The sequence below is a fragment of the Oncorhynchus mykiss genome, chromosome 12 (genome assembly GCF_057628025.1).
Source record: "Oncorhynchus mykiss isolate SJ-2025 chromosome 12, ASM5762802v1, whole genome shotgun sequence".
NCBI classification, from domain to species: Eukaryota; Metazoa; Chordata; class Actinopteri; order Salmoniformes; family Salmonidae; genus Oncorhynchus; species Oncorhynchus mykiss.
In genome coordinates this window covers 35,638,013-35,663,398 of record NC_143033.1, presented here as the reverse complement: position 1 = coordinate 35,663,398, position 25,386 = coordinate 35,638,013, and the positions used below count along the sequence as shown (strand labels likewise).

Genomic DNA, 25,386 nt, shown 5'->3' with positions numbered 1-25,386 from the left:
GGAGGTGGTGTGTGGATGTAGTAAGGCTTGCAGGCTAGGCAGGATTTGGCTTGGGGCATTGTAATAGTCTGGTCTGGATGATAACCAAGGCATTTCCATGTCTCATAGAATCTATATGGATCCTAAATAGACACATACAATCAATTATATCATATACTTGCTAATTATTATCATTTATGGTAAAGAAGTATTGCTGATTCAAATCACCATTCAATATTTAAAAAGTGTTGCCTATGTAACTTGTTTTGTTGTTGTCTTTCCCCCAGCGGAAAGATAATAATTCTTATATCACAAATGTATCATTACCTGCCTCTCAACAGGCATGATGGCAGGCATGATGGTATATACTATACAATGGAATGATACATTCTCTCAATGTATGCCATTTTCTCCAAGCTTCAAAATGGTATCAATAATGGGGGAGCAGCAGGCAGGTGGGTGGATGTAAAGGGGTAATTTATTTGTTTCAGATATACAGTACCAGTCAAAAGTTTGGACACACCTACTCATTCAAGGGTTTTTCTTTATTTTTACTATTTTCTACATTGTAGAATAATAGTGAAGACATCAAAACTATGAAATAACACATATGGAATCATGTAGTAACCAAAAAAGTGTGAAACAAATCAAAATATATTTTAGATTCTTCAAAGTAGCCACCCTTTGCCTTGATGACTTCATTGCACACTCTTGGCATTCACTCAACCAGCTTCATGAGGAATGATTTCCAACAGTCTTGAATGAGTTCCCACATATGCTGAGCACTTGTTGGCTGCTTTTCCTTCACTATGCCCAAACCTCATCCCAAACCATCTCAATTTGGTTGAGGTCAGGGGATTGTGGAGGCCAGGTCATCTGATGCAGCACTATCACTCTCCTTCTTGGTCAAATAGCCCTTAAATAGCCTAGAGGTGTGTTGGGTCATTGTCCTGTTGAAAAACAAATGATAATCCCACTAAAGCGCAAACCAGATGGGATGGCGTATCGCTGCAGAATGCTGTGGTAGCCATGCTTGTTAAGGGTGCCTTGAATTCTAAATAAGTCACAGACAGTTTCACCAGCAAAGCACCCCCACACCATCACACCTCCTCCATGCTTCACAGGGGGAACCACACATCCTATTCTTTTCTTGGGACTTGTTTCAGGTAGAAGATGTCCCTAATCACAGTTCTAGAACCAACTAAGCCTAACCCTATCAAAACCTTAATCCATTATTTGGAAAATAAACCTAACTGATCTTAGATCAGTGCCTGGGAAAAACTTCCAGCCAGAAGACTGACTTGGCTGAGAAGGGTGTAATTGCAGATCGCAATTAGGGGTGTTTTCTGATATAGGCGTTTCTTGATATTAAGTTACACCCATTGATGCTCGCCATTAGTCAGTGGCCATTTTTTTCGCGGTGACAACAGTTTTTGACAACCGAGGTATTGTAGCTAATGATGTGTATAAACCTTGGATGATTGACAGGAGGCATTGTATTGAAGCCACCGCATAGCCATCTTGGTACTATTGGAAGCTATAGAAATGCATTTATTAATATCTACATTCTGTTTTTTGACATGTATATTCTAATACAGACACCTTAATGCATACTTTGAAATTATATTATGTGAGCTTATATAATTATATGCACATTGTATGCACATTAGTATGCTCACATTTTTTTTTCTCATAGTATTTTTTTAGAGTACAAATGTTGCTGTCCCCACTACAAAAAAGGACTTAAATACATGTAATGTTTTCCTTTAAACATTTAATTCAAATACTGTAGAATTACATTCATTCCTATGGAGGACTGCTCCTACTAAGGAGTTCCAATATGGCCAACCGGGGCTTAAAAGTTCTCAATGGCCAATACATAGCCTCAGCAATCCAGTGTTTTATATATGTCATCGATTGTAGTTTAGTCTAACCAAAGAGGAACAGGAAAAGAAAGGCCCAACTCGGCGGAACCGCTTTGTGGACAAAGACTCCCATTGTTAGGGCGGAGAGACATGTATCTTGTCAGTATATCCATAATATTTGGCCTAACCCTGACCCTTTTCCTAAACTTAACCTCAGTCTCCTAATCTGCCATGGCTAATTCACCTAACCTGTTACGTTAATTATCCTAACCTGGCACCTTAGTTATCCTAATCTGCTAGCTATGTAAACAAAATTCACCTAACCTGTTATACGTTAATTATCCTAACCTGGCACCTTTTTTATTTATTTTTTATTTTTATTTAACTAGGCAAGTCAGTTAAGAACAAATTCTTATTTTCAATGACGGCTTAGGAACAGTGGGTTAACTGCCTGTTCAGGGGCAGAACGACAGATGTGTACCTTCTCAACTCAGGGGTTTGAACTTGCAACCTTCCGGTTACTCATAACACCGGAACTGACCAATGGCAGGTATCAATGGGCGTTTCCTGATATCAGGGAACACTCATATCAAGAAACGCCCACAATTGTGGTCTGCAATTACACCATATCTACTTGGCTGGGTGCTGAGAAAGTTGCGCATGCGCCGGAAGTTGCTGCCGCAGACAGCAGCAGTCCAACAGCAAAAAAATCTGTTTTTGAATTTGTAAACCATGATGATTTTTTAAGCAATGCCTTTCGAGGAGGTACATGGAGAGTAAGTATTTCTATCTAATATGAGATTTCATTCATCATTGGAAGGTAATTACTTGTCATAAATGTGTGCAAAGCCGAGACGGCAACAAAGGAGTCATTCTAACGTTAGCTATCAATCCGCTAGCTGTGTTTCATTAGTTAACATTAGCTAGCTGCGAGTTATCAATAGCCAGCAGTTAGCATGCTATTGCAATAGCAATTCATTTGATTAAAAGCCTCTCCTTTGTTCAAATAACTCTGAATTTAAGGTTTTGGCATAACGAGAGACTTCAGTTTTCACTATTGAATGTGTCAACTAGCCCGCATTATGTCAGTTAACTAATGTTGATGATATGTCAATCATAATTGAATGGACTGTAAGATGGCTATACAATGAGGCTAAACTGTTACCTTTTACATTATATTCTAACTAAATGAATTATGCATTATCTTACGTTACCTAACAATTTTGTGTTACATGTGCCATCTAACTATCCAGCGTAATCAATTGGTTAACTAGAATATCAAGAATGTCTTTACTTTGCCTTTCTTTATTGTGCCACTAGCTAATTGCTTTCAATTAGACGCAGGTTGATTTTCATTTCGCTGATTAACGAGTCAACTATGTAGTTTACAAGCCTGCCACCTCCTTCAAATATTATCATCTCGGCGAGGGGTGAATAGCGGTTGTGTTGTTCTATTGTGGGGGATGGATATTGAATTGATTGCCAGCTTTCTACATTTGGACAACCTGCCGCTGGTGGGTGGTCCAGATCGAATTTGTTGTGCGTATAGTAGGCAGTGTGGTGCCCCATTGCTGTGCTCCTTTGATCAGACTCCGAATCATCCAGTAGCCATCCAAGAGAGAAATTAGTAAACCTTTTATCTGTTTCTGTTTCTGTGGGGTGGAGGCTGAGCGAGAGACTGGAGAAGCACCTGACTTGGCTAATAACAGTGGCCTTTGAAACAAGACAGGGGGCGGGTATGCGTCAATGACACCATATCGCGATTGATCTGACAATCAACAAGCGGTTTGGACATGTCAGCAAGTGTTATCATTTTGTATGGCTTTTTTTACCTATGTTCTATAATGGCTACTATGCCTCTTTCATAGACAGACTCTCAGTATTGTTGCATTCTTGCTGTTCAGCCTGACTAAAATCTACCTCGACAACGCAGCTTTTTAGTTGTATCTCTTTACACATCAGCATATTATTAGTTTGTGCAGGATGAGTCCAAGGTAAACACTGGTGGAGTTCGTTTTGCAAGGCATGGTGCCCTGGGTGGGCGGAGTTTGTACATTTTAGACAGTTCCATTGGTCGTTAAGTGAAATCTCCACCTCATCTTGCACAAACCAGTGAGAGGTTTGGTAAGGTAACAAAAGGTTTACATCATGCTCATCTGGCAGCCACACGACCTTGCGCACGGAATCCCTACTCTTTTTACATTGGAGAAAGCTATTTGATTGGTAAACATGCTGGCAGTCTTACTGATTCGACGAGATCCAATCGGGATGAACCAAATTGTGACTTCCGGGTTGATGAGGGAAAAAATGGTACATATATATGGGCAGAGTTGAGGGAGAGAAAGGGGGATGTTTCAGCCTGTGTGCCTCGGCAGATCTGGTTTAGGTGGCTCCTCCTTACAAAGTGTGGATTTTATTTTGCTGCAATTCTGAAAATCTATTACGATGCATTTTTAGCAGATGGGATCTTTGCTGTATTTGTGCGGATTCATCAAATACCACCCATGATCAATTGGAGCCTGGAGTAACGTTACGTTTTTGTCAAATGGTCAGTTTTATTCTGTTACTGCTCAGCTACTTGTGCTGTCAAAATAACATCTCAGTTTTGCACTGTCTTGTGTAATGGGATGTAGGCCAATTGCTGTTGCGTCATTATTCTGATTAACGGTTGTCTTTTATGCAATGTTGCAGAACCACTGCAGTTTATAATAGTGTAATACATCTGTGATTTAATGTCAGTGGTGATGACATGGGGTGTGATTTGTCACTAATGTACAGTTGCTGATCACAAATTAAAATGTCAGTGTCCTCCAAGAGGTTGTATAATGTAGCCGTGTTATGTCCTGTCCTTACTCGTGGAGTCTGGCACTTCTTTAAAGTTAATTTCCTTTGCCGACTGCCAGAGTGGTTATTTAATTTACGACAGAGAAGATCTAATCATTCTGCTCTCTGATATCTTCTGCTTACTCTGTCAAAAATGAGAGCTTGACATTAGTTCGCCCGAGAGTGCTGCTTTACATCATTGCGCAGTTGCCCTACATTTTCCAAAGGGTGAATAATTACATTTCAGACCCTTGTTTCCTGAGAAACGCAGGCTCCTTGACTCAGTGCAATTATCGAGTATTGTAAGGGATAATTTTGTTGTCTGGGTGCTATGTTTCCATCACAATGAAGAGCCATTAAAGTGATTTAACGTTCTTCAATGAATCCCAGACAGTTTTGTCTTGATGCTCAAGAGTCAAGACTATTACATTCGTGATGCTGTACTACTCCGTTTGTTCTCATTTCAAGTTTAGAATGATGACGGCTCAATGGTTGGACTAGGACACGTATAGAATGGAAATGTGGTCTAAATTTGCTTTAATGTATTAAAACATCTTGATGAGAAAATGAAAATATTATTTTCCCCACTCATATACATTATCATATTATTGAGCATATCATTCATCATATTATTTTCTTTACAGGCTCTGCTCTTTCAAATAACATTGCTTTGTAACAATGCATTCATTGTGAAGAGAGGGTGGCTAGATAAATGGTCTCTCATTTCGAAAAGGCATTGTTCTCAAGTGCAAAGCACCACAATGCATGGGGACCTATGCATGTACTAATTAGCCAATGCAAGAAGACACCATACTGGCTTTATAAGTGTTATCTAATGTTCATGTTTAATTGACCTGCAAGTGCAACATGACTTTAGCTGAGAGCAAATAAAGAGGAAAGCATGTTTGTCAATGGTTTTTTTTCATTAATCCACTTCAGCCTGGCGGAGCAATATAGTGGATATTAATCAAAGTGTGTAGAGTGGTTTAAATAAGAGGGCAGAAATGATTGGCTAAAATCTCAAACCATGTAGCCTAAACTTTTGTTAATGAATTTGACTGACATATTCCCATATAAAGTCTACATGGTTTTAGTGTCAAATAAGTTTTAAGGAAACTTGAAAGCAATTGGTGAGATATTTGACAATGAGGCTAATTTTGAAAATGAGAAACTTCAAGCATCCAATGGGATTAATTTGCCATGATACTTAGCTCTAGATCAGGGATGGGCACATTTGGTTGTCGCCACAAAAAAATCTGAACTCATCATGAGAGGCTGCAGTTACTCACGGTTCTGCTTGCTTGCTTACCCCCCCAAACACTTATTTAGTGGCCCCCCTCTTGACAGAGGAGAGAATAAATAATACAAATAAAAGTTTGTTCATTTCATGCAATTCTACACTTTGCCATGGGGGTGTAGAGAAAATGTTGCAGTTTTAAAGCAAGTTTTAAAGCAGTTTGCTTCAATTCTTCACATTTTCCCATGGTGAAGAGAAGATTTACCAATTTCGTAACTCATTTCATGCAATCATACTCATTTTGCCATGGAGCGGAGAGGAAAATGTGCTGTTTTACAGCACATTTCCTGCAATTCTATAAATTTTGCCATAGGGTGGAGAGAAATATTTGCCGTTTTTAATATGATCGCTGATTGAGACTGACAAAAAAAATCTTTGGGGGGGCCCCCCGGCTGGTAATTCGACCACGATAACAATTTTAGATAGTCAATTAGCCCATATACCGATTTTGTTTTCAGATTTCTATCAGTGAATGACATAACAAGAGAGACTGCGATGTACAACCAACTTTCGAAATTGCTCCTCGTGAATGTATTCTTTCATGTCATACTCTTTCAACAGTAAGTTGAGACCCGGGGGGGGGGATTAATCCGAGGGCCTTCAAAAGGGGCTCATGCGGGCCGCCAGTTGCCCATCCCTGCTCTAGATCTGACCTAATATTCAGCTGTTGCTAATGTATTTAATAATAGGTAATTGTAAGTGAAGATGATTGTTGCCTTCAGAGTGTGAATCAGGTACACTACATCTGTGAACATTTTATGCTTCAAAAGATTCTGTACTGAGGTCAAAATGTAGGCAAGGCCTATAGAATCTTCATGCATACTCATTTTAAGCGGTGGCAATGGAACACCGGATTACATCAAAGCCATGCTTAATTTTTCTGAGACCTCCGAGTTCTAGGCAATGAATAACAGATCACAGACAACTTGAGTCACTTTTCTGATGTTTCAGCTGATTAAGATGCATTGATTAGTGGCAATTAGCATTCAGCACCCGCCAGTTTACTGTGAAATACAGTAGCAAAAAAACAGATTTTTATGTTGCAAGAATTTTCTGTGTGGAATGAGCCACTTGGCTGCTTATCATTTTGTTTTATTTTAAGCCAGTCATTTGATGTTGCGTTTTAGAGGCAAATTAACATTTTCTCCGAAACAATGTACGCTACCAACACAATCACATTTTATCATCCTTTCAAAATTCTAGGAGAGGTTTTGAATGTTAAATCACTTACAGGTGTCTGTTTTGGTTTTGTGCTCATAAGATATTTTCTGTTTGCATAGCAGATGGCCTCAGGTGACTTGTCTTGTCTTACATGACTAACATTTTTGGAATTATCATCCATTTGCACAGCGAGGCTACAGGCCACCCTCTTTTCCTGTACAGGAAGGTATTACGAATCTGATCTCTGAGGTGGCTACTAGCTAGTGTCATTATTAACCCACCTCTGTTGAGCTCAGATCTCCAGCACAGCTGTCAAACCACTGTACCCCACATTCACCACACTTGAGTCCCTGCGCTTTTGGAGAGAGACTAGCTGTCAAGCCACACTGTGTTTTCTCATCTGTACCAGACTGGGAACGGGGGTAGGTCAGGGTTTCTTAAACTTTTTCAGCCTGGGATCCAAATGAGAAATTCTGTGTTTTCCTGGGACCCAAGCACATGAAAACATGCTCCTTTCTGGGGGTCAACCTCACAGGCAAAGTGTTTTAGTGGCCCACCCTCTTGACGGAGGAAAGAGAAATTAAAGTTAAAGGCCTACTTAGGGAAATTGTGCAAGGAGGACGTTTATCTACTTCCCCAGAGTCATATGATCTCGTGGATACCATTTGTGTCCAGTATGAAGGAAGTTTGAGTTACAGTCCATTCGGAAAGTATTAAGACCACTTGTCTTTTTCCATTTTTTGTTTTACTATACAGCCTTATTCTAAAATAATCTCAGCTCACTGGTCACCATAGCAGCACCCACCCGTAGCATGAGCTTCAGCAGGTACATCTCACTGGTCACCCCCAAAGCCAATTCTTCCTTTGGCCGCCTTTCCTTTTTATTTTTTATTTCAGCTTTATTTAACCAGGTAGGCTAGTTGAGAACAAGTTCTCATTTACAACTGCGATCTAGCCAATATAAAGCAAAGCAGTGTGACACAGACAACAACACAGAGTTACACATGGAATAAACAAACAAGCCTATAACACAATAAACATGTCAATGACACATTAGGGGGAAAAAATAAAGTCTATATATATAGTGTGTGCAAAAGGCATGAGGAGGTAGGCGATAAATAGGCCATAGGAGCGAATAATTACAATTTAGCAGATTAACACTGGAGTGATAAATGAGCAGATAATGATGTGCAAGTGGAGATACTGGTGTGCAAAAGAGCAGAAAAGTAAACAAAAACAGTATGGGAATGAGGTAGGTAGATTGGGTGGGCTATTTACAGATGGACTATGTACAGCTGCTGTGATCGGTTAGCTGCGCAGATAGCTGATGTTTAAAGTTGGTGAGGGAGAATAAAGTCTCCAACTTCAGCAACATTTTTAGTTTTTTTGTTTTGTGCAATTTGTTCCAGTCACTGGCAGCTCAGAACTGGAAGGAAAGGCGCCCAAATGAGGTGTTGGCTTTAGGGATGATATATGTGAGATATACCTGCTGGAACGTGTCCTATGGGTGGGTGTTGTTATCGTGACCAGTGAACAGAGATAAGGCGGAGCTTTACCTAGCATAGGCTTATAGATGACCTGGAGCCAGTGGGTCTGGTGATGAATATGTAGCGAGGGCCAGCCTACTAGAGCATACAGGTCGCAGTGGTGGGTGGTATAAGGTGATTTGATAAGAAAAAAGGATGGCACTGTGATAAACTGCATCCAGTTTGCTGAGTAGAGTGTTGGAGGCTATTTTGTAAATGACATCGCTGAAGTCGAGGATTGGTAGGATAGTCAGTTTTACTAGGGTAAGTTTGGCGGCGTGAGTGAAGGAGGCTTTGTTGTGAAATAGAAAGCCGATTCTAGATTTGATTTTGGATTGGAGATGTTTAATATGAGTCTGGAAGGAGAGTTTACAGTCTAGCCAGACAGCTAGGTATTTATAGTTGTCCACATATTCTAGGTCGGAACCGTCTAGGGTGGTGATGCTAGTCGGGTGGGCGAGTGCAGGCAGCGAACGGTTGAAAAGCATGCATTTGATGTTACTAGAGTTTTATGAGCAGTTGGAGGCCACGGAAGGAGAGTTGTATGGCATTGAAGCTTGCCTGGAGGGTTGTTAACACAGTGTCCAAAGAAGGGCCAGAAGTATACAGAATGGTGTCGTCTGCGTAGAGGTGGATCAGGGAATCGCCCGCAGCAAGAGCGACATCATTGATATATACAGAGAAAAGAGTCGGCCCGAGAATTGAACCCTGTGTCACCCCCATAGAGACTGCCAGAAGTCCGGACAACATGCCCTCCGATTTGACACACTGAACTCTGTCTGCAAAGTAGTTGGTGAACCAGGCGAGGTAGTCATTAGAGAAACCAAGGCTATTGAGTCTGCCGATAAGAATAAGGTGATTGACATAGTCGAAAGCCTTGGCCAGGTCGATGAAGACTGCTGTTGTCCGGGGTTGTAGTAGCCAGGAGGAAGGCAATTTTTGATTATCATGGATTTATCACGGTGACCTTGTTACCTAGCCTCAGTGCAGTGGGCAACTGGGAGGAGGTGCTCTTGTTCTCCATGGACTTTAGTGTCCAAAAACTTTTTTTGGAGTTGGAGCTACAGGATGCAAATTTCTGCTTGAAAAAGCTAGCCTTGGCCTCCCGGGTGGCGCAGTGGTTAAGGGCGCTGTACTGCAGTGCCAGCTGTGCCATCAGAGTCCCTGGGTTCGCGCCCAGGCTCTGTCGTAACCGGCCGCGACCGGGAGGTCCGTGGGGCGACGCACAATTGGCCTAGCGTCCGGGTTAGGGAGGGATTGGTCGGTAGGGATCTCCTTGTCTCATCGCGCACCAGCGACTCCTGTGGCGGGCCGGGCGCAGTGCGCGCTAGCCAAGGTTGCCGGATGCACGGTGTAGCCTCCAACACATTGGTGCGGCTGGCTTCCGGGTTGGACGCGCGCTGTGTTAAGAAGCAGTACGGCTGGTTGGGTTGTGTATCGGAGGACGCATGACATTCAACCTTCGTCTCTCCTGAGCCTGTACGGGAGTTGTAGCAATGAGACAAGATAGTAGCTACTACAACAATTGGATACCACGAAATTGGGGAGAAAAATGCTATTGCAGTCAGGTCTGGAGTGAATCAAGGGCTATATCTGTTCTTAGTTCTGCATTTTTTGAACGGGGCATGCTTATTTAAGAGGGTGAGGAAATTACTTTTAAATAACGACCAGGCATCCTCGACTGACGGGATGAGGTCAATATCCTTCCAGGATACCCGGGCCAGGTCGATTAGAAAGGCCTGCTCGCAGAAGTGTTTTAGGGAGCGTTTGACTGTGATGAGGGGTGGTCGTTTGACTGCGGATACAGGCAATGAGGCAGTGATTTCTGAGATCCTGATTGAAAACAGCAGAGGTGTATTTGGAGGGCAAGTTGGTCAGGATAATGTCTATGAGGGTGCCCATGTTTATGGATTTAGGGTTGTACCTGGTGGGTTCCTTGATGATTTGTGTGAGATTGAGGGCATCTAGCTTAGATTGTAGGACTGCCGGGGTGTTAAGCATATCCCAGTTTCGTTCACCTAACAGAACGAACTCTGAAGCTAGATGGGGGGCGATCAATTCACATATGGTGTCCAGGGCACAGAAGTAAGCGGAGGGGGGTCGATAGCAGGCGGCAACAGTGAGAGACTTATTTCTGGAGAGATTCATTTTTTAAATTAGAAGTTCGAACTGTTTGGGTATAGACCTGGAAAGTATGACAGAACTTTGCAGGCTCTCTCTGCAGTAGATTGCTACTCCTCCCCCTTTGGCAGTTCTATCTTGACGGAAAATGTTGGTTGGGTATGGAAATCTCAGAATTTTTGGTGGCCTTCCTAAGCCAGGATTCAGACACGGCAAGTACTTCAAGGTTGGCGGAGTGTGCTAAAGCAGTGAGTAAAACAAACTTAGGGAGGAGGCTTCTGATGTTAACATGCTTGAAACCAAGGCTTTTTTGATCACAGAAGTCAACAAATGAGTATGCCTGGGGACACGCAGGGCCTGGGTTTACCTCCACATCACCTGAGGAACAGAGGAGGAGTAGGATGAGGGTACGGCTAAAGGCTATCAAAACTGGTCGCCCAGAGCGTTGGGGACAAAGAATAAAAGGAGCAGATTGCTGGGCGTGGTAGAATAGATTCAGGGAATAATGTGCAGACGGGTATGGTGGGGTGCGGGTACAGCGGAGGTAAGTCCAGGCACTAAGTGATGATAAGAGAGGTTGTATCTCTGGACATGCTGGTTATAATGGGTGAGGTCACTGCGTGTGTGGGAGGTGGGACAAAGGAGGTATCAGAGGTCTGATGAGTGGAACTAGGGGCACCATTGTAAACTAAAACAATGATAACTAAGGTAAACAACAGTATACAAGGCATATTGACATTTGAGAGAGACATACAGCGAGGCTTAAGTAATCACAGGTGTTGATTGGGAGAGCTAGCTAAGACAACAACGGGCAGACAACAACAGCTAATCAGCTAAAACAACAACAACAGGTAAAATGGCGATGATTGGGGAGAGAGGTTCGGTTAACTACACACAGAGCCTGAGTTCGGGGCTGGGGCCGACAGAGAAACAATTAATTCATTAATGGACAGTCCGGCAGGCATCAGCTATGTAGCCAAGTGATCATAGGGTCCTGGGTACAGCAATAGATGGAACAGGGAAGCCGCGGAGTAGTCGCTACCTCGCTAGCACACGGGCGACACGGCGTTTAAAGTTAGTAGCCCGGGTCTAGTAGGAGAGTCTGCTCTGACGTCTGACGGAGGCCGGTTGAAGGCACAGCGGATGGAGTATTCGTCAGCAGACCAGTCGTAGTGGTGCGCAGGGCGCCGTGTCGACAAAGGATCCAAGCCAGATGGCGAAAGAGGTATTGTAGTAATTTAGTTTGCTTGCCTGGAGATGCGTCTGGCTCACGGCCCACTATAGCCACTTGGTAGCTGCGGTGATCCGGTGCCAAGGTCCAGAGCTTACGGCAAGGATCTGTTGGAGTAGTGGATTCTAGACGTGTTTGGGTGGAGTCCAGGTGAACAACTGAGTAGGCAGGGAGGTGGGCCTCAGGGATAGCTTCTGTGCTGGGTAACTCGGTGAGTGCTAGCTAGCGTTGAATATCAGGAGTAATGGTCCAGGGATTACGGCAGGAATCCGGCGTTGTAGTGGAGAAACAGTCCGATACTGGTAGGCTGGCGGGTATTATCCAGGCTAAAAAAAAGTGGTATCTGTGCAGAAGATGAAGGCCTCTAACAATGACTAAATAGTGTGTAGCTAATTAACTGGTTAGCTTCTGATGGCTAGGTGGTAATAGCTGTTCCGTCTCACATTTGATGAGGCAGGTTACCGGAAGGTATAATTGAATTAAAATGGAGAAGAGATATATGAAAAATACAAAGGTACACGAGAGGACGAACAAACAAAACACGTCTGCACTGCTACACCATCTTGAGGAAAAAAAGACCAGGCAAAACTGCTGCCAATGACTGGAACGAACTGCAATGCTCATACAGTGAAACTGGAGACTCATACAGTATCTCCCTCACTAACTTTAAGCACAAACTGTCCGAGCAGCTCACAGATCACTGCACCTGTACATAGCCCATCTGTAAATAGCCCATCCAACTACCTCATCCCCATACTTTATTTATTTATCTTGCTCCTTTGCACCCCAGTATCTCTACTTGCGCATTTATATATATCGATATCTATCTGTCTATATATATATCTGCACATCTACCATTCCAGTGTTTAATTGCTATATTGTAATTACTTCGCCTCCATGCCCTATTTATTGCCTTACCTCCCTTATCCTACCTCATTTGCACATACTGTATATAGACTTTTTCTACTGTATTATTGACTGTATGTTTTTTTATTCCATGTGTAACTCTGTTGCTGTATGTGTCGAACTGCTTTGCTTTATCTTGGCCAGGTCGCAGTTTCAAATGAGAACTTGTTCTCAACTAGCCTACCTGGTTAAAAAAAGGTGAAATAAAAAATTGTCCTGTTGTAAGGTGAACCTTCGCCCCAGTTTGAGGTCCTGAGGGCTCTGGAGTAGGTTATCAAGGATCTCTCTGTACTTTGCTCCGTTCATCTTTCCCTCAATCCTGACTAGTCTCCCAGTCCCTGCTGCTGAAAAACATCCCCACAGCATGATGCTGCCACCATGCTTCACCATAGGGATGGTGGCAGGTTTCCTCCAGGCGTGATGCTTGGCATTCAGGCCAAAAAGTTCAATCTTAGTTTCGTCAAACCAGAGAATCTTGTTTCTCATGGTCTGAGAAATGTCAATATGCCTTGTATACTGTTATTTAGCTTAGTTATCATTGTTTTAGTTCATGTGCCTTTTGGCAAACTCCAAGCGGGCTGTCATGTGCCTTTTACTGAGGAGTGGCTTGTCTGGCCACTCTACAATCAAGGCCTGATTGGTGGAGTGTTGCAGAGATGGTTGTCCTTCTGGAAGGTTCTCCCCTCTCAACAGAGGAACTCTGGAGCTCTTTCAGAGTGACCATCGGGTTCTTGGTCACTTCCCTGACCAAGGCCCTTCTCCCTCGATTGCTCAGTTTGGCCGGGCGGCCAGCTCTAGGAAGAGTCTTGATGGTTCCAAACTTCTTCCATTTAAGAATGATGGAGGCCACTGTGCTCTTGGGGACCTTCAATGCTGCAGAAATGTTTTGGTACCCTTCCCAAGATCTGTGCCTTGATACAATCCTCTCTCGGAGCTCTACGGACAATTCGCTCAACCTCATGGCTTGGTTTTTAGACAGGTGCGTCTCTTTCCAAATCATGTCCAATCAATTGAATTTACCACAGGTGGGACTCCAAGTTGTAGAAACAACTTGAGGATGATCAATGGAAACAGGATGCACCTGAGCTCAGTTTTGAGTATCTTAGCAAAGGGTCTGAATACTTATGTAAACAAGGTATTTCTGTTTTTTTTTTATATAAACATTTGCAAAAATATCTAAACCTGTTTTCGCTTTGTCATTATGGGGTATTTATTGTGTGTAGATTGATATACATTTAATCAGTTTTAGAGTAAGGTTGGAACGTAACAATGTGGACTAAGTCAAGGGGTCTGAATACTTTCCGAATGCACTGTAGTTCCAGGAGCCAATGCTAACTAGCGTTAGCGTAACTACCTCTAACTTCCCTCATTGCCAAAATCCTGAAGTATCCTTTTTAATTTCCTGTAATTCTACACATTTTGCCATGGTATATAGAGAAAATAAATTTTGTTGTCTCTTACTGGGCAGTGAGTCACATGGAAGGGCTTAGGAACAAGAACAAGGGTCCGGTAGGGGGTAAAGGAAGAATGTAGTTTCATGAAACATCCCAATTAACAGGAGCGGTCCGGTTGGGGGTAAAGAAAGAATATGGTTGGGTTTTATAAGTGGGATGTTTCATTCAGCTCCTTTAAATTCCAGTCAGAGGGTTGGTGCCTGTAGTGTCATGACATGGTTTTCAGAGCAGATGATCTGCTTACAGGGCAGAGGTTGTGCGTCTGCTGTTACATGGTGTTTTGTTTGATAATTCACATGGACGGTGTCATGTTGATGTTGTCCCATTAGGACAGCAGAAGCCCAATTACAACTCTCTTCCAGGTTCAGTATCTTAGTTAGCCTGGCCCCAGATCTGGCCATAGGAGTTGGCAAGACAGCACAACCAGATCTGGGACCAGGCTATATCTTCGTAGTGTGTTCTGTTTTTCATGGGGATTTGTATGTTAGCCAGCAGGTGAAATTAAGTCAAAAACTCCTTGTCTAGCTGGTAAAGCCTGCATAATCATCCCCACTCCACCCCACACCAGGCCCAATGGCCTCCAGTTGCATAACTTTGTACTATGAAGTTGTTTTGGCTTCAGGGCAATCACAGGAATCTAGACCCACACAGCCACACTACACTTCATTGCCTCCTACCTATTTGTTCAACAGCAATGCAGTAGCAGGAGTGACAGTTCTTACTAAACTAGCACAGGGCAGGGCGACATGATCAGAGTGGCTGATCTGGCCTGGGTAGGTTTCCCAGTAGAGGCACTGGGGACATGAGGGTTGTTTGTGCCCCTTCCTCTATCTGACAGGAACAGTTAGAGGATGAGGCCAGTCTGATACGGCTATCTGTTTATTGCATGAGATAAGGCTGCCCGAATCGGAACACTGACCCACCTCTCACCCACAACAGGACCTCCTCCTAACAAGAGGTTGCCAGGCGAGTCACATATCATTCTGAGTAATCCTAAAAGATACCATTAGCAGGTCTGTACTTCTGCAACACGGGTTTTCCAGCAACTGTACAAAGTAAGAACAAATCTGGCAATTTATTGCAACGCATAAATGTTTTTTTAGTGTGATCTGGTTCGTATAATTAATTTTAATGTATGTTTTAGAACGATATTCCAAATGCCTGTATCGCTCAAATCAAGTTTTTATTTGTATTTGTCCACTTGTTCTCATGTTGTTTTTTGGTCTTGTCTCCTCTCCTTCCGCTGTGACTTTGCACGTTTCTATTTACACACACCAAGCTCCTCCCAGTCCCTGCCACTCAGAACAACAAAGATGAAAGATTACTTTTTCGGTTTCAATTCACTATATGTATTTTAGGTTTTGTCCAACAGAATCGCTCATATGGACACATATGGCCGATACCAATATCCGTTATTTTCCCTGCAAAATTTTTAACGGCGTTTTAAGCATTCTAGTACAGTTAAATAGTTAACACACACACATGGATACAGCAGTCTAAGGCACTGCATCTCAGTGCAAGAGGCGTCATTACAGTCCCTGGTTCGAATCCAGGCTGTATCATATCCGGCTGTGATTGGGAGTCCCATAGGGTGGCGCACAATTGGCCCAGTGTCGTCCGGGTTTGGCTGGGGTAGGCCGTCATTGTAAATAAGAATTTGTTCGTAACTGACTTGCCTAGTTAAATAAAGGTTACACAAACCCCACACTGACCAAAAAGTTATTTTGTTGGCATTTACGCATGTTCCCATTACCAGTAAAACATAATCAAAATCTATTTATTTCACTTATTTGCTGTGCTGTTTCGTTGTTCAACCAGGATTTCTATGGAACGCCTTTTGGGTCTTTGCATGTCAACACAACACTTTGATGTGTCAAATAAACTTGTTAACCAACCGGGACCTGAATATGACTGCACATCACATAATTTAACGCATTCATATAGTTATTACACATTGATTACAATTTTACTCATATTTCATATGTCAGAACGATCCATCCATACGTATGCTATGATGCTGGTAAAGTTGTCTAGCATCTACAGTGCTGGTCATAAAAAAAGCTAGCTAGTTCATGGTTGCAAACAATGTTCTTCCCCCAAAACATAGCAAAACGACAATCTAGGTTTCATCATCTAAAATAATCCTAATTTATAAGACAGTTCTTATTTGATTAATGGTGGTCGGACCCATCTATGTGAAGCTAGCCACAATAAGGATTAGGCACAATAGTGGACTTTGTGGTTAGCCTTCAAAATAAAGGTATGGCATAATTCTATTTGTAATCATTTGCATCACTGTCAATGACATCATTTTATTTTCAAATCAAATTAAATCTAATCCAATTTTATTTGTCACATACACATGGTTAGCAGATGTTAATGCGAGTGTAGCGAAATGCTTGTGCTTCTAGTTCCGACAATGCAGTAATAACCAACAAGTAATCTAGCTAACAATTCCAAAACTACTACCTTATAGACACAAGTGTAAGGGGATAAAGAATATGTCCATAAAGATATATGAATGAGTGATGGTACAGAGCGGCATAGGCAAGATACAGTAGATGGTATTGAGTACAGTATATACATGTGAGATGAGTATGTAAACAAAGTGGCATAGTTAAAGTGGCTAGTGATACATGTATTACATAAAGATGCAGTAGATGATATAGAGTACAGTATATACGTATACATATGAGATGAATAATGTAGGGTATGTAAACATTATATTAGGTAGCATTGTTTAAAGTGGCTAGTGATATATTTTACATTTCCCATCAATTCCCATTATTAAAGTGGCTGGAGTTGAGTCAGTGTGTTGGCAGCAGCCACTCAATGTTAGTGGTGGCTGTTTAACAGTCTGATGGCCTTGAGATAGAAGCTGTTTTTCAGTCTCTCGGTCCCAGCTTTGATGCACCTGTACTGACCTCGCCTTCTGGATGATAGCGGGGTGAACAGGCAGTGGCTCGGGTGGTTGTTGTCCTTGATGATCTTTATGGCCTTCCTGTGACATCGGGTGGTGTAGGTGTCCTGGAGGGCAGGTAGTTTGCCCCCGGTGATGCGTTGCGCAGACCTCACTATCCTCTGGAGAGCCTTACGGTTGTGGGCGGAGCAGTTGCCGTACCAGGCGGTGATACAGCCCGACAGGATGCTCTCGATTGTGCATCTGTAGAAGTTTGTGAGTGCTTTTGGTGACAAGCTGAATTTCTTCAGCCTCCTGAGGTTGAAGAGGCGCAGCAGCGCCTTCTTCACGATGCTGTCTGTGTGGGTGGACCAATTCAGTTTGTCTGTGATGTGTATGCCGAGGAACTTAAAACTTGCTACCCTCTCCACTACTGTTCCATCGATGTGGATAGGGGGGTGTTCCCTCTGCTGTTTCCTGAAGTCCACAATCATCTCCTTAGTTTTGTTGACGTTGAGTGTGAGGTTATTTTCCTGACACCACACTCCGAGGGCCCTCACCTCCTCCCTGTAGGCCGTCTCGTCGTTATTGGTAATCAAGCCTACCACTGTTGTATCGTCCGAAAACTTGATGATTGAGTTGGAGGCGTGCGTGGCCACGCAGTCGTGGGTGAACAGGGAGTACAGGAGAGGGCTCAGAACGCACCCTTGTGGGGCCCCAGTGTTGAGGATCAGCGGGGTGGAGATGTTGTTGCCTACCCTCACCACCTGGGGGCGGCCCGTCAGGAAGTCCAGTACCCAGTTGCACAGGGCGGGGTCGAGACCCAGGGTCTCGAGCTTGATGACGAGCTTGGAGGGCACTATAGTGTTAAATGCAGAGCTGTAGTCGATGAACAGCATTCTCACATAGGTATTCCTCTTGTCCAGATGGGTTAGGGCAGTGTGGTTGAGATTGCATCCGTCTGTGGACCTATTTGGGCAGTAAGCAAATTGGAGTGGGTCTAGGGTGTCAGGTAGGGTGGAGGTGATATGGTCCTTGACTAGTCTCTCAAAGCACTTCATGATGACGGAAGTGAGTGCTACGGGGCGGTAGTCGTTTAGCTCAGTTACCTTAGCTTTCTTGGGAACAGGAACAATGGTGGCCCTCCTTGAAGCATGTGGGAACAACAGACTGGGATAGGGATTGATTGAATATGTCCGTAAACACACCAGCCAGCTGGTCTGTGCATGCTCTGAGGGCGCGGCTGGGGATGCCGTCTGGGCCTGCAGCCTTGCGAGGGTTGACACGTTTAAATGTTTTCCTCACGTCGGCTGCAGTGAAGGAGAGTCCGCATGTTTTGGTTGCGGGCCATGTCAGTGGCACTGTATTGTCCTCAAAGCGGGCAAAAAAGTGATTTAGTCTGCCTGGGAGCAAGACATCCTGGTCCGTGACGGGGCTGGTTTTCTTTTTGTAATCCGTGATTGACTGTAGACCCTGCCACATACCTCTTGTGTCTGAGCCGTTGAATTGAGATTCTACTTTGTCTCTATATTGACGCTTAGCTTGTTTGATTGCCTTGCGGAGGGAATAGCTACACTATTTGTATTCGGTCATGTTTCCGGTCACCTTGCCCTGATTAAAAGCAGTGGTTCGCGCTTTCAGTTTCACGCGAATGCTGCCATCAATCCACGGTTTCTGGTTTGGGAATGTTTTAGTCGTTGCTATGGGAACGACATCTTCAACGCACGTTCTAATGAACTCGCTCACCGAATCAGCGTATTCGTCAATGTTGTTGTTTGATGCAATACGAAACATATCCCAGTCCACGTGATGGAAGCAGTCTTGGAGTGTGGAATCAGATTGGTCGGACCAGCGTTGAACAGACCTCAGCGCGGGAGCTTCTTGTTTTAGTTTCTGTCTGTAGGCAGGGATCAACAAAATGGAGTCGTGGTCAGCTTTTCCGAAAGGAGAGCGGGGCAGGGCCTTTTATGCGTCACGGAATAGCAATGATCCAAGGTTTTCCAGCCCTGGTTGCGCAATCGATATGCTGATAAAATTTAGGGAGTCTTGTTTTCAGATTAGCCTTGTTAAAATCCCCAGCTACAATGAATGCAGCCTCAGGATATATGGATTCCAGTTTGCAAAGAGTCAAATAAAGTTTTTTCAGAGCCATCGATGTGTCTGCTGAAGGCAACCCGCAAAGTCCACTATTGTGCCTAATCATTATTGTGGCTAACTTCAAAACATATAACAAGGTCCAGTCGAGCCTCACTAGCCATATGAAGCTATCTGGCTGCTTATAACGTTAGCTTTGGGCAACAGGGTTAAGTTGCTGGCTAGCTATTTATTTTCTTGAACTGAAGATCAATTTCTATAAGCGAACAACAAGTGGCTACCTAGCTAATACTTAAACTCAAGGATTCTGAAATCTTTGCTAAGAATAATGAAAATGGCTGCAGTTTCTACTGGTCATTGTTTTCAGGCTGGTTGTATTGGTGCTAGCTAGCTACCCCAGAAGTTGCAGTCGAACAAATTATGCTTTATTACCAACGCGGTATTGTAAACACATCGTTCGTGGCCGGTGTTTGCTTCTTTGCAGACTTCTTTGTACAGCTTTGACAGTGCTACTGTATGTTTTTTGACATGCAAAGACCCAAACGGCGTTCAATAGTATGTATGTCGTGAAGCTAATAGCAGTCACGCTATTACTGTGTAACTCCGGTAGGGCTTCGACCAGTCGCGAAAGCCCATATCACCCATGACAGAGAACGGTTGAATGTCAAGGGCAATGAATTCCATTAGCTTGGCTTTAATGGATTTCGCCCTTGAGTTGTCTCGCTGAAATGTTCTTACTCTTTCAAATGACTGCTCGACTTGTTGACTGCTCGATCCACACACAATGTTACGTGGCGTCATGACGTCATGTACCTACATTTATATAGGTATGCACGGTGGCTTTGACATCGGTTTTTAGCATCGACGTTAAACTAGACATTGGCCAATACCGACGTTGGCATTTTTAGCTAATATCGGCGTATTCCGATATGTTCACCTACTCTTTTTTTATATTGTGCATCCTTAATATTTAGCCTAACAATTAAACTTTTCTACCTTGTTATATTGGATCTATTTGCCAGCTAACAATTTGCTGGCTACTCACTAGCACGTGAGATTGTTTGAGACCTTGTGGTGTTAATTTTCTATCATGCCTGCGACAAGAAGTTGGTCGTTATGAGTGAATGTTAGTGGTGCAACGGATCACAAAACTCAAGGATCGGATTACGGTTTTGAGTCGAGGATCGTATCATTTTACGGATCAGCAAAGAAAAAGGAGACAACTTTGCTTTCCATTTATTACTTAAAGAACACTTAAAGTAAGGACCTTTTCAATGTTTAAATAAAATCTTAAATTAAAATATTGAATACGCAATTGTTAAATTAAAGCAATATGAGGCATGATACCTTCTTCCTTTGAACAATAGTGAATGAAAAAATAACTTTTAAACTTTTTTTTTTAAGTTAAAGAAAGTAAAGCAGACCTGAGCTTATAACTTCAAATTATTTTTCAAACAGATTAGGATGTCTACATTGTCTGGGGAGAGGGTAGACCTCTTTGCAGTCACTATGTCCCCTGCCGTGGAGAACACCCTCTCGTTAGGAACTGTATGAAGCGAGGGCCAGCCAACGAGAGCGTACAGGTCGCAGTGGTGGGTAGTATATGGGGCTTTGGTGACAAAACTGATGGCACTGTGATAGACTGCATCCAATTTGATGAGTAGAGTGTTGGAGGCTATTTTGTAAATTACATCGCCGAAGTCGAGGATCGGTAGGATGGTCAGTTTTACGAGGGTATGTTTGGCAGCATGAGTGAAGGATGCTTTGTTGCGAAATAGGAAGCCGATTCTAGATTTAATTTTGGATTGGAGATGCTTAATGTGAGTCTGGAAGGAGAGTTGACAGTCTAACCAGACACCTAGGTATTTATAGTTGTCCACATATTCAGAACCGTCCACATAGTCCGAACCGTCCAGAGTAGTGATGCGGGTGGGTGCGGGCAGTGATCGGTTGAAGAGCATGCATTTAGTTTTACTTGCATTTAAGAGCAGTTGGAGGCCATGGAAGGAGAGTTGTATGGCATTGAAGCTTGTCTGGAGGTTAGTTAACACAGTGTCCAAAGAAGGGCCAGAAGTATACAGAATGGTGTCTTCTGCGTAGAGGTGGATCCGAGGATCACCAGCAGATAGAGCGACATCATTGATGTATACAGAGAAGAGAGTCGGCCTGGGAATTGAACTCTGTGGCTTGACCCTGTAGAAAAAAATGACCTGATCTATTAAACTAACTAATTATTTATTTTCATATTTCATAGAACTATAATTGTGAGCTATAACATTTAATAAAAGCTATTATTATTCCAAATTTTAAAAAAATGGTTGATTCTAATAGCAATAGCATCGACTAAGATTAGAGTACAGTATATTTATTAAGTAATTCACTCATTGATTTTTTTTTTTTTTTACCTCTTCAGTGGCAACGATCTCAGTGGTGAGATCACTGTATGTCCTCCAGTGTAGGGTAGGGTCTAGGTGACACAGGGACTTGAACCTTGGATCCAGTGCAGTAGATCTATGAATGTAGTCCTGTACATTAGGGGGGGTATCAGGGGTTCAGGTCCTCTCTAATGGCAGCCTTGACATCTCTAGTGATGGTACTGTCTTCCTCACTTGGGGCCATGGATTGTAGAATTCTTGTTTTCAGAGGTAGGATCATGGACACAGATGGTGCAGTTTCAGTGCTAAATAGGGTTGTAACCGTGTTTGAGGGGTTTGAGAACCTGGAGGACCTCCTCTGCACTTTCACATCATCATCAGACAAGGTGAGGATGTCTTTTATAATTTTTTTCAGGGTATTGTCTGTCAGGGCAGAGTATACAGTTGCCTGCTGCTCAAGATGGCGCCTCAACATGTCTTAAGTGGAGTTCCATCTTGTTGTGACATGGTGTATGAGCTTGTGGGTCGGTAGCTATAGCATTTCTTGCTAGGTGTTAAGTACATGAGCGTTTTGTTGTGCTTTGGTGGAAAAAGGAAACCACCTTCCTGATCTTCCCAAGGAGGCAGTCCATCTAGTTCACTGTGATTCCCCTTTGGGATGCTAAATTGATCACATGTGCAAAGCAAGCTATCTGTGGCCCCAGTCCAGCTTCTATCACTGCATTTACTTTGTTCTTGGCATTATCTGTGGTGTTTGGGACATTGCTATTGGGCCTCTCTAGCTCCCACTCTGCTACTGCTCCTAGCAGTACCTGCGCCGGATTTGTGCCTGTGTGACTCTCATAGAAGGGGCGTGTCTGTAGCACCGGACTTCATCTCCCACTCCTCCATCTCCCACTCCTCCATCTCCCACTCCTGGTGTAGTGAGCAGTCACAGTCACGTAGCTTTCCGTTGCCCTGGAGGTCCACCCGTCTGTGGTGAGGGCAACAGAGGATGCCTTGGACAATTTGTCGACAATTTAGATATTTTCCTGTTCATAAAGATCTGGCATGATCTTCATACTGAGGTGGGTGTGCGAGGGGATTTTGTAGCATGGCTCAAGCACTTTCACCATATTTTTGAACCCTTTGTTTTCCACAACAGAATATGGCCTCGTGTCTGCAGCGATAAACGTCCCAATAGATTTGGTGATGGCTTTAGTCCGGTCTGATTCTGCAGCAAAGGGCTGCTTAAATGCCGCAGTGAGAAGTTTGTCTCTTGACTGAGTTGGCTCCCGTCACTGACACACCAGGGTGATGACGCTTTAAATGTGTGGCCATGCTCAATGTACAGTGCCTTGCGAAAGTATTCGGCCCCCTTGAACTTTGCAACCTTTTGCCACATTTCAGGCTTCAAACATAAAGATATAAAACTGTATTTTTTTGTGAAGAATCAACAACAAGTGGGACACAATCATGAAGTGGAACGACATTTATTGGATATTTCAAACTTTTTTAACAAATCAAAAACTGAAAAATTGGGCGTGCAAAATTATTCAGCCCTTTTACTTTCAGTGCAGCAAACTCTCTCCAGAAGTTCAGTGAGGATCTCTGAATGATCCAATGTTGACCTAAATGACTAATGATGATAAATACAATCCACCTGTGTGTAATCAAGTCTCCGTATAAATGCACCTGCACTGTGATAGTCTCAGAGGTCCGTTAAAAGCGCAGAGAGCATCATGAAGAACAAGGAACACACCAGGCAGGTCCGAGATACTGTTGTGAAGAAGTTTAAAGCCAGATTTGGATACAAAAAGATTTCCCAAGCTTTAAACATCCCAAGGAGCACTGTGCAAGCGATAATATTGAAATGGAAGGAGTATCAGACCACTGCAAATCTACCAAGACCTGGCCGTCCCTCTAAACTTTCAGCTCATACAAGGAGAAGACTGATCAGAGATGCAGCCAAGAGGCCCATGATCACTCTGGATGAACTGCAGAGATCTACAGCTGAGGTGGGAGACTCTGTCCATAGTGTCACGAACCGGCTCAAAGCCCGTAACAAAGGGAGACAACGTGGAGATAAGGAGTAACAAAATATATATTTATTAACTAAAGCAACTAAGGAAAATATACAATGATGTGTGTAATCAGTAGTGTAAGTGAGTTTTGCGTGCATGAATGTGATAATGCAGGGTGTTGAAAGGTGCCAAAGCAAACAAACAAACAAAAGGCCACCAAGAACCACAACACAATCTACAAAGGTGTCTGCATGGAGAGAGTCTCTTCCATGAATGTGGAAGAGGTCCAGTTATCCTGGGAGACACCTGGCCCAGGTGTTTCCCATGAAGCTGACGACCCTCCCAACTCCGCCCACCGGCATCCTAATAAGGAAACAAGAACAAAGACAGAATACAGCAGACAGAGTGGGAGGGTCGTCACAATAGGACAACAATCAGTCGTATATTGCACAAATCTGGCCTTTATGGAAGAGTGGCAAGAAGAAAGCCATTTCTTAAAGATATCCATAAAAAGTGTTTAAAGTTTGCCACAAGCCACCTGGGAGACACACCAAACATGTGGAAGAAGGTGCTCTGGTCAGATGAAACCAAAATTGAACTTTTTGGCAACAATGCTAAACGTTATGTTTGGCGTAAAAGCAACACACCATCCCCACTGTCAAACATGGTGGTGGCAGCATCATGGTTTGGGCCTGCTTTTCTTCAGCAGGGACAGGGAAGATGGTTAAAATTGATGAGAAGATGGATGGAGCCAAATACAGAACCATTCTGGAAGAAAACCTGATGGAGTCTGCAAAAGACCTGAGACTGGGACGGAGATTTGTCTTCCAACAAGACAATGATCCAAAACATAAAGCAAAATCTACAATGGAATGGTTCAAAAATAAACATATCCAGGTGTTAGAATGGCCAAGTCAAAGTCCAGACCTGAATCCAATCGAGAATCTGTGGAAAGAACTGAAAACTGCTGTTCACAAATGCTCTCCATCCAACCTCACTGAGCTTGAGCTGTTTTGCAAGGAGGAATGGGAAAAAATGTCAGTCTCTCGATGTGCAAAACTGATAGACATACCCCAAGCGACTTACAGCTATAATCGCAGCAAAAGGTGGCGCTACAAAGTATTAACTTAAGGGGGCTGAATAATTTTGCACGCCCAATTTTTCAGTTTTTGATTTGTTAAAAAAGTTTGAAATATCCAATAAATGTCGTTCCACTTCATGATTGTGTCCCACTTGTTGTTGATTCTTCACAAAAAATACAGTTTTATATCTTTATGTTTGAAGCCTGAAATGTGGCAAAAGGTCGCAAAGTTCAAGGGGGCCGAATACTTTCGCAAGGCACTGTAAATAAAGCAGGAGGCTTTTCCAGTTCTTCAGCTCCTCCGCTAGCTCCATGGCTGTCACTGCTCTTTTTTTATTCTTTGCTTTTTGCAACGCGAGCATCCAGGATTGATTAGTTGGGATTCAACATGCCCCGTTCACGTGAACGGTACACACAACTGCTTTAAAAAAAAAAAAAATCAAATTAACCTTCAGTCTTCAAAGTATAACACAGCACACATCTGTCTTGTCTTTCTTTTCACTGCAACTCTCAAACGCATGAAGAAGGAAAGAAATTCTACAGATGAACTTTAAACAAGGCACACCTGTTA

The 25,386-nt window shown here is 43.1% G+C and overlaps 1 protein-coding gene across 11 annotated transcripts in view; it reads left to right on the top strand.

The window, feature by feature from the left end:
• The window catches only part of LOC110537500 (protein FAM222B), a 93,176-nt gene that overhangs the window by 3,602 nt on the left and 64,188 nt on the right, over window positions 1–25,386 (top strand). For 2 of the 11 annotated variants that reach the window (XM_021623590.3, XM_090192367.1), the window contains exon 1: window positions 2,492–2,620. The exons of 6 other annotated variants lie outside the window; for them this stretch is intronic. The gene's annotated coding sequence lies outside the window, so the exon portion shown is untranslated. Of the gene's footprint in view, window positions 1–2,461; window positions 2,621–25,386 lie in introns of those variants that run through there. 3 more of the 11 variants (XM_090192366.1, XM_021623583.3, XM_021623587.3) reach the window with 3 other exon arrangements.